Here is a 19382-nt window from a genome sequence, read left to right on the forward strand (position 1 = left end):
CATCACTCATGATTTTATATACCTCTATCATATCACCCCTTAGTCTCCTCTTTTCCAAGCTGAAGAGTCCTAGCCTCTTTAATCTCTCCTCATATGGGACCCGTTCCAAACCCTTAATCATTTTAGTTGCCCTTTTCTGAACCTTTTCTAGTGCCAGTATATCTTTTTTGAGATGAGGAGACCACATCTGTACGCAGTATTCGAGATGAGGGCGTACCATTGATTTATATAAGGACAATAATATATCCTCAGTCTTATTCTCTATCCCCTTTTTAATGATTCCTAACATCCTGTTTCTTTTTTGACCACCTCTGCACACTGCATGGACATTTTCAGAGAACTATCCACGATGACTCCAAGATCTTTTTCCTGACTTGTTGTAGCTAAATTAGCCCCTATCATATTGTATGTATAGTTGGGGTTATTTTTTCCAATGTGCATTACTTTACATTTATCCACATTAAATTTCATTTGCCATTTTGTTGCCCAATCACTTAGTTTTGTGAGATCTTTTTGAAGTTCTTCACAGTCTGCTTTGGACTTAACTATCTTTAGCAGTTTAGTATCATCTGCAAACTTTGCCACCTCACTGTTTACCCCTTTCTCCAGATCATTTATGAATAAGTTGAATAGGATCAGTCCGAGGACTGACCCTTGGGGAACACCACTAGTTACCCCTCTCCATTCTGAGAATTTACCATTTATTCCTACCCTTTGTTCCCTCTCTTTTAACCAGAATTTGTGAATTAGAAATATGTTCAGAAAATTACTACTAAAATTGTTAGCTAGTAACTTTACAAGGTAAGGCACTGTTTATTTTACTATATAATGCACCAAATTAATAGTGAAGACGATTTCGAAATAGATATAGCAAGCTATATATGCCAAAATAAATAATTGATGAAGAGAGCTGCAGATTATAGTTTTACAAGGTAGCTGGTTTTTACACAAATACATTGTACCTTTAAAACATCCCATATTAGTTTCTATGTAATTTGCACACTACACTGGATTTGTATTTATACCAGTATCTTACTAGGGTCCTGATCCTGCATCAGGATCCACTAGTACAGATCCTGTGTCCATGCTGAGACCCAGTGAAGACAAATGAAGAACTGAACAAGCTAAAATCGGAGAAAATAACATTTTTTTCCTCTAATTTCTTTCACTTTAATAGTTGTATGTGTTACTACTATTGTTACTACTATTGTGATTAAAAAAATCTTTGCATTTTTATTATTTATGAAGATATTTCTTTTAGTCTTTGGTTTTATTAAAACTTTTTATTTATTTATTTATTTTTAATTTTGGCAGATTTTAAATTGACTTCATTGACTCTGCATTTCCAGATCCAAAGATAAGATCAGGGCCTATAATTTACTGTGAAAAATTGAAAACAAGTTAGAGAATAAACACTGGATTTATACTTATTAAATGAACACGCCTTAACTTTGGCCCAAAGTTTAGAAAAGCTTAGAAACAATTTCCACAAAATAAATTAATTTCTTTTGTTTTTTAAAATTCCAATGAGAAATTTTTAAAAATGTCAATTTAATCACATTTCCATATGAAATTTATTTTTTAAATTTACAAATGACAAGTAGCTACAAATATAAAAAAAAATAGAGAAAATGTTATTTTTCTCTTTTTCAGTATGTTTCCTTTGTGTATTTGGAAACACTCAGTACACAGTCAGAATCACTGTTCTGTTGAAGGTCAGTTTAGCATTTCCCATCTTGGAGGTGCAACAATTCTCCAGAAAGGACCATATTTTTGGAATTCAGTGTACCCACCCTACACACACCCACATCATCTATCATCTGAAAGCTTATTTTATGTACATTTAGATGAAGTATGTTGTGGGTCTATCAAGTGGTGCAGTAAGCCAACAGCCGAGGAGACACAATGGTACCCAAAATGAGAAAGTGTCATTTTTTGTGCAGAAACACCTCAACATGACTGACTACAGTTTATACTTAAAGTTAATTTCAACATCTTAAGGTGGTGCTTACTGGTCAAAGATACCAAATGGCAATGTATTAAAAGATTTGGTGTTGCATGGCCTAGTATTTTTTTCCCCGGTACAAAATTATTAGATTTTGTTTTACCCTTTAGATTGTTGTTGTGATGTTTTGAGGTCACAAAGAAATAAAATTTTATGTCTTGAAATAATATGTAGAATCATTGAACAAAGAAAAAAATGCAAATATTACAAAGTGGCTATTTTAACAAGTTGATGGTGTCACTGTTTATCCCTATTTCTATGGTAACAGTACCACCTGACAGCTCCACATCATATGTCATCTTAAAGTAGCCATAATAAGCTTTCAAATGATATATGATGTGCATGTAAGTAGGGAGGGTACATTCCATCGACCAAATTAGTGGTGTCTGCCACTCACCTATCTCAAGCATGAGTATGACACATGGTTCCCACTCTGAGGAGAGCTCATGTGCTTTCTCATCCTAACAGTGACAATACAGTAGAGCTGCTGCTATTCTTCTACATCTGGGGTCTGCACAGTACTGGGGAGTGCTGGGAGCTTGGCAGAGTGAGTGGTTTGTGGAAGTCCGTTTTATCTCCCCAAGATCTTTGCAGAGGCCCAGAGCACCTTGCAATATTGGAGGCAGCCTAGTCCTTTGGTTCTTCAGAAGCAATAAGACAGAAAGCATCCAACAGACAGCCCCTCCCCCCCCAGCAAGACTTGGAGAGAAGGCAGAAGACATTCAGCAAGGAAGGTAAGGAGAACAGTCCACAACAAAGCAAGAAGTAATAAACTCTCACAATCACTAATGTTGATATCAGAAGAGGAATGGAACCATCCACCTCTGCCAAAGCAAACAGCACCAAGAAACAGAGGCCAGTCTGTAAAGGCTGAAGTAAAGTAAAGGCTCTACCTGAAGTGAAGTAAAGGCTGAAGAAACATTTCCCAACCTCCTGACTCTGCCTCCAGTTTCCCTCATGGGAGCAGGGAGTAGAAGTAAGCTGTGGAGTTGCCCCAGCCTCCTCCAAATAAGCCGTAAGAGTGAGAAGCATGGACAACAGGGGCCTGGAGAAACCCCACCCATCAAGCCCTAATATAGGACCTAGGACAACAAGCAGTGAGTTTCTTTATCCCTTGTCCCTTTCACAGAAACAGGAAAGGAACAAGGATGGGAGAGCAACATGTGCAGAACTCCCCAAACTCAATCCCCTCCACAGAACTGAACAGCAGGAGACAGTGCCAGGGAGAAGGGACAAGGGCAGGTGGGTGGGATGGATACTTATATTCAGGGCTGGTTCTAGGGGTGCCCCTGAGCACCAACTTCCAGGGGTGCTGGACTGCTAAGCCACTTTGACATTTTGTTTTGTCGCACTGCTCTGATGGGCTGGTCGTGGAGTTGGATTGGGAGGGGAGGGGACCTCAATTGCTAGGGGTGGGGGAGGGATAAAATGAGAACAAGGAAGGAGGGAACTCCTGTGCAGAAAGAGGCAGCAAGAGATACAACAGCAGCAGTTATGATTAGGACAATTATTTAGCTGTAACTGCTTACAGATATGTGCACAATAGGCCCTTACTCCCCTTGCTGTGCATATATTTATCCTCACTTGTATGGATCTTTCATCCAGCAACAGAGGAGAATATACAAAACAAGAAGATCCAGTGAAAAGGCGAAACATTTAATTGATACTCATCGTCTAAACTGAGGATATGCAAAAAGTAAAGTAAAACAGGATTTTAAAAATCATGTCACTGTAATAATCTATAATGTTTTTAGTAACATTATTAACAACATGACTTTTAAACGGATGGTATCCCTTTAAGCTGAATCACTCTCCTTCTTGTCTATTTATATGGAGCGTTCTAAACAAAAGGGTAGAATCAGATGGAGGCGGGTGGTGGTGGTGGGAGAACACATTCACAAAAGGAAACCATACATATGTTCTTAAGTGAACACAGAGAGACTAGATGGCATACTGTGCTAAGTACATTCAGACATGGATTAAGACAGGATCTTTGGGACTTGAGCCCAGAAGTCTGAGAAGGCCAGATGCAGCACAGAATCAGTGACAAACAGAGCCTGTCCAGGGACAATGTGGTAGGGAGCAGAGGAAGGAAAGATGATCCTGTCCAGGAATGACATCAGTATGGGTAGAAAGAGCCAGGAGTCCGTCAGTGGAAGGTGTTGGAGGGGAAGAGGATACTGGACCACTGTACAAACTCAGCCCAGTTACGTCAGAAGTTTTTAAAAGTATTTTGCCTCTTACCCTAGTCTTAATTTGTACACAAAGCAAAACCACATCACAGATCTGACCACTTCACAATTTCTGCTCAAGAGGACCCATGACTAGAAAAGCAGGAGTTTTGCAGGCCACGACTAAGGAACTTCGTTAGAGCAGTACGGGGAAACTTGGATAGTGACTAGCTGTTTCAACTGATGTTAATACCTTGCATTCAAGGACAGGAAATTCTCATTTTAAGAAAATGAAAATGCACCGCACCCCCCCTTCGGACAACAAAAATTACTACACGACCCAAAAGGGAGGACCGAAGCCTGAGCCCACCCAAGCCCCGTTACAGCGGGCCACGCCAAAGCCTGTGCGCTGCCGCCCGGGTGAGGGTGGGGGCCTGTAACCTGAGCCCCACCGCCCGGGCGGCGGGGCTCGGACGTCGGTTTCAGCCATGGGAGCCAGCAAATCTAAAGTCAGCTCTGGCGACCCCAACCCACTTTGGGGTCCCACCCCACAGTTTGAGAACTACTGGGCTAAATTATCTAAAAAGTCTTTCTAATCTCTATCATCTATGAGTAGAAGAATTATTTTGTTATTCATCTGTGGTGTGAGCTTTTTTAGAATAAATCTTTGCAGCATTTTGAAGAGTAGATGAAGTCACAGGAATATCACCTTTACATACAATACTGAGAGTCTCAGAAAGTGTAGCATCTGAATCAGGGAGTAGGAAGGAATGAACCTTCAATAGGGTGCCCACTGAAAGAAGAATGTTCTGTACTCATTCTGGGATAGCAACACTACTGTGACCCTCTAGTGAAAAAAAAATTCCTAGACGAACACAGTTGTGAAATATTACAAGGAGTTTTACCATTGCCGCTACAAGTTTCATGGAACTGGGCATTTTAAAAGGACCCTTTTCACAAAATATTGGGGCATCTGAAAGGATAGATGTCAGACTAGCCAATCATTTAGTCAGGGTCTCGTCCCCTCTTCTTGCTCTAGAACACAGGAACCACAATCATGACCTTGTAATTACCTTGGAATGCTATTCATAAGACCACAGGTTAAGAAGTAATATTGCAGATGAGTAGGCTTCACCAGCTGTACCAGAACAATTTAAACAAATAGACATCATTAAAGTGCCTTGGGGGGGGGGAGTGGGGGGGAACTGTTCTTCAGTCACTTCTTCCTTCCATGGGAATTCAATTTTTAAAATAAAAAACCTGCCACTATTATTGTGAAGAAAGACATTTTGCATTGCTGGCAATCAATGAAGGAGACGGGGGTGGAAGGGAGCGACCACCAGCTAAGACCAGAGATACCAACTTTAGCTGATTCCTCATTGCTGCCTACCTGAATAGAAGACATCTATTAGTCCTGGGCAGGAGCAAAGGAGGGTTCAGAGAATAATCCAAAAATACGATCCAACACAACCACTACATGCAACATGAGTCTCAAAGTCTACAATAATTTGAGGAGTAGTCATGACAATAGATACACTCAGTCTAAAACAAAAAAATTAATGGAGAATTTTGGCTGCTAAATGACATTTCTGATTTCCCCTAATTAAAAAAAGTAAACACTTCTTTATTCAGGAAACAAAGAAAATCTGATTTAAATCTAAAACTAAGTTACTTTACAGTTACCTATTTGGAATCAATAGCTATGACTAGATGCAACAAGACTGCTGATTCTTTTCCCTGGAACCCTTACCAACTGCAAAAAGAATCTGCACTGTCATTTTATTTTTTGAACTTTATAACAGAGCATAATATTTATGACTGTTCCATTTTTTAAAATGCAAGGAATATATTAAATGTATACTGAACAAATTGTCTTCAGCCTAACTATTCTACAGTGGAATGTCATATTAAAGACACACACTTGAATGTAACTAATGGGAATCCTAGTTTTTGTAGACAGACAGAATGAGGACACAAACTATCTGATAAGATACAGCAAAACTGGCAGAGACATATTTGTTCCATCCATACGCCAATGTGAACTGAAGCAAGCAACACTAGATTAAAGAGATTGATGCCTTTTATGAATATTTGCAATCTGCTGTTATATAAGCCTCCTTTGATATTTTGCTCAGAAATAAAACACTATTGCTTCCTGAGAAACCCCAACTCACATTGCTGAACCTTAGCTTTAAATACACAATGGCTGTAAGACTATAAATATTTTTCTACACAGAAAAATGTACTTTCCATCATCATCACTATTAATTCATAAGAGTTAAAGGTATACATATAAAATTAGGATTTCAACAGATCTAGGAACGGTCCTTCCCCTTACCCACAATATTGTTTAGCCATAATCTCTAGAGCAGGGGTCAGCAACCTTTCAGAAGTGGTGAGCCGAGTCTTCATTTATTCACTCTAATTTAAGGTTTCGCTTGCCAGTAATACATTTTAACGTTTTTAGAAGGTCTCTTTCTATAAGTCTCTAACATATAACTAACCTATTGTTGTATGTAAAGTAAATAAGGTTTTTAAAATGTTTAAGAAGCTTCATTTAAAATTAAATTAAAATGCAGAGCCCCCCGGACCGGTGGCCAGGACCCGGGCAGTGTGAGTGCCACTGAAAATCAGCTCACGTGCCGCCTTTGGCACGCGTGCCATAGGTTGCCTACCCCTGCTCTAGAGCATATCACTGAAAACAAATTGTACTTTATTTCATTTTAAATTTGAATTTATCTATATGACCCAGACTAGTAATACCAAACTCTCCCCATTTCAGGTTCTCCATTCCCATACAGCTGAAGCTACCCCCCCACTTAGCAATATCAAAAAGGGTAGGGTGGTCATGTTTGAGGCACACTGAGGCATTGTGACCTCAGGATGAGAACCCAGGGGCACAGTTGTACAGAGCTTTGAAGGTAGTGTCAAGAAGCTTAAATTTGATATTAGGTGGGAAACCAATGGGATGTTATTTGCTTGCAAATAGCAAGGGAAGTGGTCCACACAACTAGGAACAGAAAAGGCAATGGTCATGAGATAATCTCTCAAATTCTGTCCATAGTATAACAGAGTTTGAAAATTCCCAACCTAATTTCACTTTATCTTTTATTTTCCTGATGTCACTTAAATGGTTCGTCTTCTGGTAATCTTAATCTACCTAACTATTAAACAACTTAATTTTGCAAACCTTTCCAACCACACTAAAAAATAGTATTACCCAATTTCTTTAGTCTGATGGAACTGGCAATTTCGATAAATTATTTGTTTCCAAGAGCAGGCTGCAGGAACTTGCTGGCTGCCGCTTCCTGCAACTCCCATTGGCCGGGAACGGCGAACCGCTGCCACTGAGAGCTGCAGGGGGCTGTGCCTGCGTATGGTCAACGTCAGCAAAATGTCTCGCAGCCCACAATCAGATTACTCTGATGGGTCGCAGGTTGCCCACCACTGTGCTACATGATTTTAGAATACATCAGGATGCTTCACAAATGTTGGATCAATTTGGTAAGTTTTATTATATTAAAGAGGTCTGTTACTGAACTTGTGAAACAGGGCTCTGCAGACTGCTGGTTCCAAGGACCACTCAAGTTGATCCTGAGATGACCTGCTGACTGAGTCTTCCTCCACGCTCTCCTCTCCTGCTAGGTGAAGGGCAACTGTGATAGATATTCTTTGGATGTAACACAGCCATGGATTTCTTGCCTCCCAGACAAGAACTGGGAATGCACACCTCCCTGCTTGTTGATGCAGTACATGGCTATGGTGCTGTCTGTAAGCACCTGTGCTACATGGACAAGCAAAAGGTCTCGAGGGCCCAGGTCAATTCTCTAAGCTTCTATATGTTGATATGTAGTATGAACCCCCAGGTGTACCCACCTGGGGCCCCCGCCAATCAACTCCTCTCCCTCCCTCCCAGCATCTCCTGCACGCCATGGAACAGCTATTCCGCAGTGTGCAGGAGGCACTGGGAGGGAGAGGGAGGATCACGGACAGGCACACTCAGGGGAGGGGGTGGAAAGCGGCGGGGAAGAGGTGGGGCAGGCCCTTGGGGGAAGGGGTGAAGTGAGGGTGGGAAGAGGCAGAGCAGGGAAGGGGGTTTGGGGAAAGGCTGGAGTTGGGGTGGGGCCTGGAGCTGAGAACCCACTGACTTGGAACCACAGGAAAACCCTCTGGTGGGGTTCAAAGGGCTGATCACAGGCCAGGGCCCTTGTGGCAGTCAGGGGGTGATCTCTGGTAAGGTTGTTAGGATGCTCGGAGGTTCTTTTATTGTTTTTAATGTTTTCTCTGTAATGCTTTTACCTTAAGAATAAATATCTTTCTTCAGAAAGAGCTGTGTGGTAACTTAACTGTGGCAATTACACTATTTACCATCTCTGAATAAAAAGATAAAGCAGGCCTGCTTAGGCAGTTTGACTTTGCTGGGGAATTCATAGTGTAGACAGGGTGCTCTGCAGCCTGGAAATACCCTGGTCAGGAAGGAGAGAATGAGTGTCTCCATCCAAGAGACAATGGCTGGGGAGCCAAAACCTATAAAAGGAGTCCTTGCTGAACCATAGAGCGAGAACAAAGTGTAGTTGCCCTAAATTGTGACAGTCTTGTACTGGCTGTTCCTTGAAGTGGTCATAGAGTCCCAAATCTTGAAAAATCTCTTTTCTGGAAGAAAGGCCTTGGCCTGAGTAGAGTCCAGGACTGCTCCAAAAATGTGATCTTCATTTCAAACTGCACAAAGAATTTTTCCCAGGTGATCAACAGTCCCGGTTACTGGAGGAGGCTACAAATAGAATCATAGAAATGTAGGGCTAAAAGGGACCACATGGTCACCCAGTCCATTCCCTGAGCTGAGGCAGGACCAAACACACCTAGACCATCCCTGACAGATGTTTAATATATTCTTAAAAACATCCACAACCGCCTTAGGTAACCTGTTCCAGTAATTAATTAGAAAGTTTTTCCTAATATCTAACCTAAATCTCCCTTGCTGCAGATTCAGCCCATTACTTCTTGTACTACCTTCCGTGGACATGGAGTACAATTGATCACTGTCCTCTTTATAGCAGCCCTTAATGTATTTGAAGACTTATCAGATGCCCCTCTCAGTCATCTTTTCTCAAGACTAAACATGCTGTTTTTTCCTCAAGAGTCAGGTTTTCTAAACCTTTTATCATTTTTGTTGCTCTCTTCTAGAATCTCTCCAATTTGTCTGCACCCTTCCTAAAGTGTGGCACCCTGAACTGGGCACAGTACCCCCCTCCCCCCAGGCCTCACCAGTGCTGAATACAGCGGGACAATTACCTCCTGTGTCTTACATATGACCCTCCTTTTAATACACCCCAGAATGATATTGACCTTTTTCACAACAGCATCACATTGTTGGCTCACTTTCAAATTATGATCCATTACAACCGCCAGATCCTTTTCAGCAGTACTATCCCCTACCCAGTTATTCCCCAATTATTTGTTGTGCATTTGATTTTTCCTTCCTAACTACAGTATTTGTACTTGTCTTTATTGAATTTAATCTTGTTTATTTCAGATCATTTCTCCAATTTATCAAGGTCCTTTTGAATTCTAATCCCATCCTCCAAACCCCTCTCAGCATGGTGTCATTCACAAATGTTATAAGCAAACTCTCCACTCCATTATCCACATCAATGAAAATATTGATTAGTACCAGACCCAGAATTTTTAACAAGACTGCTGAAGAGAGCTGCCCCTCAAGAGCCAGCCGTCCAGACAGTCCTTAGTATCTGAAGTGAACAGCAACCACCATGCAACACTTGATGAAGACCCACAGTGCTGTGGACAAGCCAAAATGAAAGATTCTAAATTGGTAGTGTCTTGTACCCACATAGAACTTCAAGTACTCATTGTATGTTTGATTGCCAAATGAAAGTAGACATGCTTAAGTAAACAGTCGAATACCAAACTCCCCAGAATAAGGAAGGGAAAATGTTCCCTAGAGCAAGCATCTTGAGCTTCAATATTCTTATGTATCTGTTGAGATTTCTGAGGTCCCGAATGGGTCTCAGATCTTTGCTCTGCTTGGGACAAAACCTTTTCTCTCAGTGTTCTTCTAGAACCGCCTTTATAACTCCTTTCCAGAAAAGGGAATCCAATACTTCCAACAAGACATTCTCATGAGATGGGTCCTTGAAGACGGAAGGAGACAGCAAAGGATAGTGATGTGGCCTGGTGCAGAACCAGATGGAATCTGTCACAGGCTGTGTCCAGCAACCAGCGATCAGAGGTAATTGTGCACCAAGCTCTGTAGGAGGAAGAGAGACAAGGTCCAAAGAGTGGGGATGGGAAGAAGGCATGGAGAACTGGTGCAAGTCAGTGCATAGCTTATGGTGACTTGCATCTGAAGAAGTGAGGTTCTTACCCACGAAAGCTTATGCTCCCAATACTTCTGTTAGTCTCAAAGGTGCCACAGGACCCTCTGTTGCTTAGTGCATAGCTTGTGACTGCATCTTCAAAACTGTTTTTTGGAGACTGATGTTGAGGGCTGTGAGGCATGAGATTAGGAATCCTGCTTTGATAATGCTGAGGTTGTTTTTCATTAGTAGGTTAAAGGGGTGGCTAGTTTCACCTCTGGGAGTGTATCCCTTGGTATTGTGAAGAAGCCTATCTTTTGGAAGTGGAATGACAGGTAGGAAAACCTCTTCTGTGCTTAGGAAGAGGACTGTGTTAGTCCCAAGAAAGTGAAGCAGCCATAATCTTTTCCAGGGCTTCATTGATTTCATCACTAAAAAGGCCCATACTCTCCAAAAGGGAGGTTTTCTATTTTCCTCGGGATCCAGCTGAAAGACCAAAAGGATCTCAGCCAGGAGTACCTCCTAAGAGCCACTCCTGTGGTTACTGTTCTTGCACTGACATCTAAGTCATTGCGTGCTGCTCATAGTGCAGCATGAGTGTACAATCCTCAGTGACCAGAGTCTTAACCACTTCCTTCTCTTCCTCAGGAAAGGAGTCCAGCATGGGGCTCATGGCATCCCACAGAGCGTAACGTAGCAGAACACAGTGACTTGATAGTCAGCACTGGAAGGCCTAGTGAGCCATAGGAATAGGCTCCCCTGCCAAAAGCACACAGTTTACATTCTTCTCTCCTGGCAGAATAAGATGGCTTTCCGCCCCTTCCTCCCTCTCCTCCCCCCCCCCCCAAACTCTCTCCTGTGCTGCAGATAGCACCAAGGAATTTACCAGAGGATGTTGTAGTAAAGACTGATGTCCCTCAGCTGGAACAGGATACATTGTGTCTGTTCTCTTGCATACAGGTGAGAATGAAAAGGGAGAACACCAGATAATCTTCGCTCTGGCTGTCTCAACCTGGCTCACAGGTAGGGACAGCTTCTCTTTTGTCTGCATCTGTAGTATGTTAAACAGGGATCAGATGTTTCTGATGCAGTCACCACGGCTGATGTAGTGTGCTTACACCTTCTCTTTCAAATATCTTCTCAAAACACTGAACCGATGCTTTACAATGGAAAGCTACATCCTGACTTCAATAGGTTTTGGATTAGGCCATAAGGGACACTGTGACAGGTACCATGTATTAATTAAAAAAAATAAAATACAATAACTATGGTTCCCCTAATTTGGTTGCATCACAAATGTAACGGCACACAATCTGGCCTCATTTCTATTAGAACTGAGAAGCAAGCAACTGGAATACCAAGGGTGTTGTTTAGGTCAGAATTCGGGTGCTTTGGAAGAGCTGTTGGGGAAGCTTTAGTAGGACCTGCCTTTCACCTCACCATATTAAAGAAGTATCTTCCATTGTCAATCAAGAGCTAAAAAGACAGTGTTCATTCCAGATAATCAACTTTGAAAATATTGGAGTGAGAGACAAAGCCAAGATAAAGAAGGTCAGAGATTGCAGATGGGTTTTCATTGGCCAAATAACATAGTAAGAATAATTTATAATGTATATATCCTTTTCTTACAGACATGTTAGTTCTGCCTGTCCTTCACAGTAATCATTATTTATTATTCTTGAGCATTTACTGCATGCTCTGCAGAGCACAGCTGTAACAGAAAATAGAAGAGAACAGGTCCTTGCATTGAACTTACAATCTAGAGACAGAGACTAAACACTTCTACATATATTATAATTATTTAAATATACTTGAGTAATACTAAAAACTATGAAGTGGATTAAAACAGGCTGCATAGTAGAAATGTTTAGTCCTATAAATTTTTTATTAGGCACACAGAAGACACACACATCAAAAGGTAATGATAACTAGAACAAATCTCTTCAAGAATAATTCTGACTGTATTTAGAGAAGGTATTTGAAAGAAGATGGAAGCACACTATATCAAGTTAAAGCAACTGATAGGAGTATTTAAAAAAAAAAAAAAGAGTAGGTTACATCAAGATTACATTCCACCTGTGGACATACAACAGAAGACAGCCCAAACTACATGTTTCCTACCAATAAGATGACATCCTATTTGCTACCAATAAGACGACATGCCAGAACATAACTACGATCCAGTTATGAGACACTGATTTAAACAAACAGATGCCATTTTACAAAACACATGTTGAAATGTGGTAAGACAAGACATTTAAGAAAAATAGTTTACTCCTCTAGAGACTTCTCCAAAATACAGATAATTAAGATACACATTTAAACAGACTAATCATTTGCTAGGTGTTTCCTATGAAAATTTGACAATTATAAATTGTTATAGAAATTAACTGAAAAAGTATTACAGCTAACATACTCCACCATTTGATGAGCAAAACTACTACGGAGTGTAAAGTTTTGTCTGATTACAAGATACTTGTTTAGGGGATCTTCTTTTATATATGTTCCAAAGATATTTTTTTTAAAGAATTCTCAATAAGGCTGCAGATATTAAAAAATAGTGGCAACTAAAGATTCCTTTTAAGTCAATATTCTGAAGATCTGGTTGAATTAATGAACATCTTTTATACTAATTTTATTTCTTTCAATAGCTGCAATGATTCAAACTTAACAAGACAACTAGCCCATTATCTCCAATGCCATACTTGCTGTAATAGGTAATATTTAGGGGCTTTTTTTGTTTGCTTGCTGTTTGGTAGCATAACATAAGAATCAAAAGAACTATTAAACAGGAAGTCATTTAAAATTATATTATAGAATGAATGAGGTTATAGTAGAATTTTTTTTTTTTTTTTTCAAAAATTAACTGCACACTTTCATTATGGAATTTCTCTGTAGAAATACAATCAAATGTAAATTTTTAACTACAGACTAAAAATTATTTGGCTACATTTCTATATGGCTGTAAACATGTGTCATTCACTTTTCCCAAAGGGAAAAATAGCACTACAGTTCAGAATGCTCAATCATATATTAATACAAAATTGGCTGCTTTCCCCCTACACAAACTATCATTCCCTTCACTAGCAAAACAGTCACATACTGTAAGATGGCAAGTAGACAGTGCTTTGAATGACATTAATACAGACAGATAACCTATATTGTATTTAAAACATACTGATCAAGCTATATGGGGGAATAGGGACAGAAAACCAGAACTGTTTTTACTATTAGCAAAAGTTTAAATTAATTTATTCTAAAAGTACATACAATTATTATCAATGCATACAGGGTGAACTTATTTTATACATCACAATGGGGTGCATTTTAGAAGCTTTTAAAAAGCTACAGGGTACTTGCATGATTACTGAAGATAACCTTTCATTTAAAAATAATAACTATGTCTGACTTGCTTTCAATGCAACCTAAATGTCTTAGACAGGCCATGTGAATTTAAACAAATCTGCACAACACCTTCAAAAGACAAGCCTGGGAACTTAAAATTCATAACTCTGCTAGACACCAAAAAGCATGGACTTTACAGAGGCTTTGTCTACACTAGCACTTTTGTTGGCAAAACTTCTGTAACTCAGGGGTGTGAAAAAAACACCACTCTGAAACACGTTTCACCGACAAAAGCGCTGGTGTGGACAGCACTATGTCGGCAGAAGATGCTCTCCTGCCAACATAGCTACCATCGCTCATTGGGGGTGGTTTAATTATGCCAGCAGGAGAACTCTCTCCGGCCAGCATAGAGCGGCTACATAGGAGACCTTACAGCAGTGCAGTTGCAGCAGTACAGCTGTGCTGCTGTAAGGTGTGTAGACACAGCCAAAGACACTGGGTTTATGGCTCATTACGACAAGCTGTAACGCACTAACCGACCTTTGTCCTATGACTGTAGACTAGAGATATTAACTGCCTACATCATCTTGAATATTCTCTTGCAACATGTTAACTCCATCTGTTCCGCTATTGTATTGAACTGTGACACTGTGAAGGCAAGTAAAAAATGGGGGGAGGGATAGCTCAGTGGTTTGAGCATTGGCCTGCTAAACCCAAGGTTGTGAGTTCAATCCTTGAGGGGGCCGTTTAGGGATCTGGGGCAAAAATCTGACTGGGGATCAGTCCTGCTTTGGGCAGGGGGTTGGACTAGATGACCTCCTGAGGTCCCTTCCAACCCTGATATTCTATGATTCTATGATTCTTGACTGCACTTACAGCACTGCAGCTGCACCAGTAGTGAAAACACTACCTACTCTAATGGGAGAGCGTCTTCCGCCAGCGTAGGTACTCCACCTTCCCGAGAGGCAGTAGCTATGTTGATGGAAGAAGTCTTCACATCGACATACCCGCTGTCTACACCAGGGGGTAGGTTGGTGTAACTACATCACTCAGGGCTGTGGATATTCCACACCCCTGAGCAACGCAGTTATACCGGCATACGTTGGTAGTGTAGCTCAAACTTGAGTACCTTTCTCGGACCTGAAGAAGTGTTCTGTGTAAGCTCGAAATCTTGTCTCTCTCACCAACAGCAGTTGGTCCAATACAAGATATTACCTCACCCATCTTCTCTCTTTAATATCCTGTGACCAACATGGCTACAACAAACACTGAAAACAACATTTTAGGTCAGGTCAAACAAAACTGGAATTGGAATTCAATGGCAAAGCAATTTCAAATCCCACCCCATGAGGGGGACATGTTATGAGGTAAATCTGAGGGGTTTTCTACATGAACATTTAGTTTGCACCAAAATGGCATGTGAGTCTACCCACTAGCCTGCTGCGCACTAATTGTCTGGATGGACCCTGCTGATGTGCATTAATAGTTCCTTAGTGCACTTTGATCTACCCTCTACTCCCCACCGTTTCAAAGTGGGGTAGATCAAAGCACACTAAAGAATAGTTAGTGCACAGTGGGGTAGAGTCACACCCAATCTTGCCTCAAACTAAATGTTCATATAGACAAGGCTTGAAGCAGCACAGACTGCTGGGCTGAAATTAGGGGCGGGGTCAACAAAATCAGCAACAATACTGTTGCAAAACACAGGGCATTGATCAAAAAGAGACATCTGATTATCCTTCTTGCAGCACATATTAGCAAGTGTAATACATTTGCTCTCATATATTAATCTAACAAACAACCACGAACACTGCTCTTGTTATCTGAGGCATGACTTGTTCAAATCTTATTTTTTCAAACAAATAAAAATTTCCAAGAAATGCTATTATTAAGACTGGATACTAGAATATTCACTTCCATTTTTCTTTACAAAGTTAACAAAGGGTTTTTAAAAGTGTTCGTTAATTTTTGGTGCTAACACCACAAATCCTAACCACCATCTGTTAGTTCAAGGCAACTGCACCTGCATTTCGCCCCAGAGGTCTCAGGCATCCAGGTCCCCAGCCATTATCTTTTTTAGGTTGTGACCTATGTCTCACTCCCTTCTGACAGGTGTATTTTCAGGCTGCACAGTTTCCTGCCTTCACTGTGTTATTCCCAACTGAGACAGACTACCCAAGGACAGCTGACTGCTTTCTCTTCAGAGACAGTGTAATTGCAACAGTTTCATGGTACCACAAGCACTTCCTATGCAAGCCTACTTTATGCTTAATGTAAAAATCATTATAGAGAAAACATTAAAAACAATAAAAGAACGTACGTGCATGCTAGTCAGCTTACCAGAGTTAACCCCACCTACCCTGTATTCTGGGAGGAGCAATTCTTTAAACCCCCACCCAAGGATGATGCCCTGTGGTTACAAGTTCATCACAGCTTCAGCTCAGAACAAGCCCTCAGTCATATGACACTTGGGAGACTCTGGTTAAGTAGTCTTGCAAGAGGTGGAGTCTACTGAGATGGGGCAGGTAGTGAAGCATGTCACAGTATACCAATTATGTTTCATATTTACCTCCTGCTTGTAGGTTTAGCATTCCAGCCAAACATTTCTTGTTAGGTTTTCACACCCTGAACATGATAAAGGCAGTGGAGGATAGCATACAGAATTCAAATAGTGACAAAATGTCAGCTAAAATCAATAAAAAAGATAAATGGCAGCAGCAGAAAAATATTGGACAGTAAATAAATGTCAGTCAGATCAATAACGCAGAATGGGTAGATTGCAAAAACAGTAAAATAATGGCAATTAGTGTCAATCAATGGCAACAAACCAGGGCATCAGTAGTTAGTAAATAGTAACTGAAAAGCAATAAATGTCTCTAAAATTTATTAGTAGGAACTTAAAACCAGTAGTAATAGGACACAAGTAAGATAATGGTGACTAATAGTAGGCAGAGATTAGTGATGCTGTAGATTGGCTCCAGAACTTCTGTACACAAAGCAGTTACAAAGGAGAGTGATGGATCTTCTGGGATCCTTTTTACAGGCCACTGTCAAAAGCCAAAGGAAGCCAGCCATTCTGGGACTGTACAGTGGGATGTGGACAGGGGCGGCTCCAGGCACCAGCACAGCAAGCGTGTGCCTGGGGCAGCAAGCTGCGGGGGGCGGCCTGCCGGTCGCTGTGGTGGTGGCTGTCAGGCAGTGCGCCTGCGGGAGGTCCGCTGGTCCCATGGCTTCAGCAGCAATTCGGCGGCGGGTACGCCGAAGCCGCGGGACCAGCAGACCTCCCGCAGGCGTGCCGCCGAAAGCCGTCTGACTGCCATGCTTGGGGTGGCAAAATACATAGAGCCGCCCCTGGATGTGGAGAAGACTGCTTGGACCTAAAGTCCCTAAATTGCTCTAAGAGAGGCAAGCCCAGAACTGTTTCCCTGGTGGCAAACAGTGAATTTTCTGGGGTAGCTGGGTACTTTTATCAGCCACTTCTGGGAGGGAGATGAAGGCGGCAGTGTTGGGCTCACATGGTGTGTAGCCATTGGGGAGCAGTGTCCCCAAGCAGTTGACAACTGGTTCAATGCGGGCAGGGCTAGTGTTCTCCCATTTCCCCAGCAGAGTCAAGAAATGAAATTCTATTTGCTCGTTGTCTGCAAAATTACTTCTTTTGAATTAATATGATGCTCTCTTTCTTATATTACTAGAACTTGTTCCTTATACCATCTCATTCTGCCAAGAGCAAGCAGGGAGTGCAATACCTTCCACTACAAAATAATTACCTTTCTGAATCATGATTTATTTCAGAGTTTGATGTTTGCTACTGTTGTCAGTGACCTAGATACTAGTACCAAACTAAGACCTGGCTTGCTAAGATTTTACAAGGATATTACTTTGACTTTTCTTTTTCACATTATAAAAAAATAAGTATTTAATATGTCAGTTAAATCACTCTGGAGAGGAAACAAAGGTCTACGGCAATCTAGCAGACAAACCCTACCCATATTATCTGAAAGACACTGGATAGATTTCTTTTAAAGTAATGGAGAACAATAAATCAGTGATTATTGCATCTCTCTCTCTCTCTAATTTCTAACTACATGCAACAAATTGGGAATAATCTTTATTACTGCATTTCCAAGAAACTAAATACAACTATTTAACTTTAAAAAGTAAGTTACAGTTTCATTTAAAAAATCTTAAGTCTGAGAGCTTTATGTGTGCATTTACCATTTTTTAGTTAATTCTATCATTTTAAATCATAATGAATATTTGTTTCCATGAATTGTGACCAACTATATTTCATTCACTAATTAAAATTTTTGATTTATTGAAATAAACCTTGCTGAATTACATTTGTCTGAACCAGGTGAGGTATATTGCTAATACTGAATGGATTATGCAAATAACTTTTCAAATCTAAAAAGCAAATATACTTTCATATCAATACGCCTTGCAAAGATTTGACTCTATAACCCTGTTTAATGTTATCAGAAAAGAAGCAAGTATTCCGGACCAGGTTGAACTGTTGGGGTGAAATTCTGGTGCTAATGAAGTCAATGGGCATTTTGTGGTTGATTTCAATAAAAAGACACAATCTCCAACTCTCCTACTAATTCCCTGCAAGGTTATGAGCAAGTCACTTAAAATCTTGATGCCTTATCTGCTAAATCTGTATATAGGGAAATACTATCATCTCTCACACTAAATCTCTCAAGATCCTTCAATTTGAGTGTTACAATAATGTAAAATATTATTATGGACCTAAATATTTAATCCTGAAAAAAACTGTAAAGTAATGATAGCATTGATATGACCATCATTGATTTTGAATAAGTGGCATATACCATTACTTACAACAAAACAATTAAAATGTATAGCCATGACTGGTGGAATCTTTGAGTTCTCAATTAACAGGAAGCAGGCATATTTTTCAGTTAGGAGGAACACAAGAGTTCTGTATCTGTTTTTATTGTTGGCTTCTTCCCCTGCTAAAATTACTTCAGTAGTTGGCTGTAGTGAAGTTATTCTGTTACTGTTCTTTAACAAAAGGTGGCAGGGATGCTGGAATAATTTGTATAGTGGGGGTGCTGAGAGCCATTAAACCAAATCACCGCAGAGGAGTGATTTCTAAAGCACAGTAACATGTTACACATTAATTTGTCTGTGTAGACCTTGCTGGTGCATATTAAAGATTCCCTGGCGTACCTTAACGTAGCATTGTTCGAAAAAGCACAATGTTACAGTGCACTAGGGAACTTTTAATGCACACCAGCAGGGTCTATACAGCTCAATGAATGCATGGACACATGAATGTGCTTTAGAAATCATACTCCCATAGGGCACAATACCCCACTATGTAGACAAGCCCCTTGTTTCAGATTGGTTTAAGGGAAAATGTGCATCTTCACTACACCAGCAGAAGTATTAACATTACTTAATACTTACATATTGTTTATTGGCTGTTTGTTCTAACCTTCCCTTGTCAGCCCCAGCACATTCTCTCTGGTGCTAGCCTCATTCTCCCTACTCTCGGGCCATAATTTTGGCCACTCCCTGACA

General features: G+C 40.6%; 1 protein-coding gene across 5 annotated transcripts in view; it reads right to left on the reverse strand.

Moving 5' to 3' along the window:
* CDK17 (cyclin dependent kinase 17) overlaps positions 1-19382 on the reverse strand; it is a 167247-nt gene that overhangs the window by 83482 nt on the left and 64383 nt on the right. The gene's annotated exons all lie outside the window — the stretch shown is intronic.

The sequence above is a fragment of the Chrysemys picta genome, chromosome 1 (genome assembly GCF_011386835.1).
Source record: "Chrysemys picta bellii isolate R12L10 chromosome 1, ASM1138683v2, whole genome shotgun sequence".
NCBI lineage: Eukaryota > Metazoa > Chordata > Testudines > Emydidae > Chrysemys > Chrysemys picta.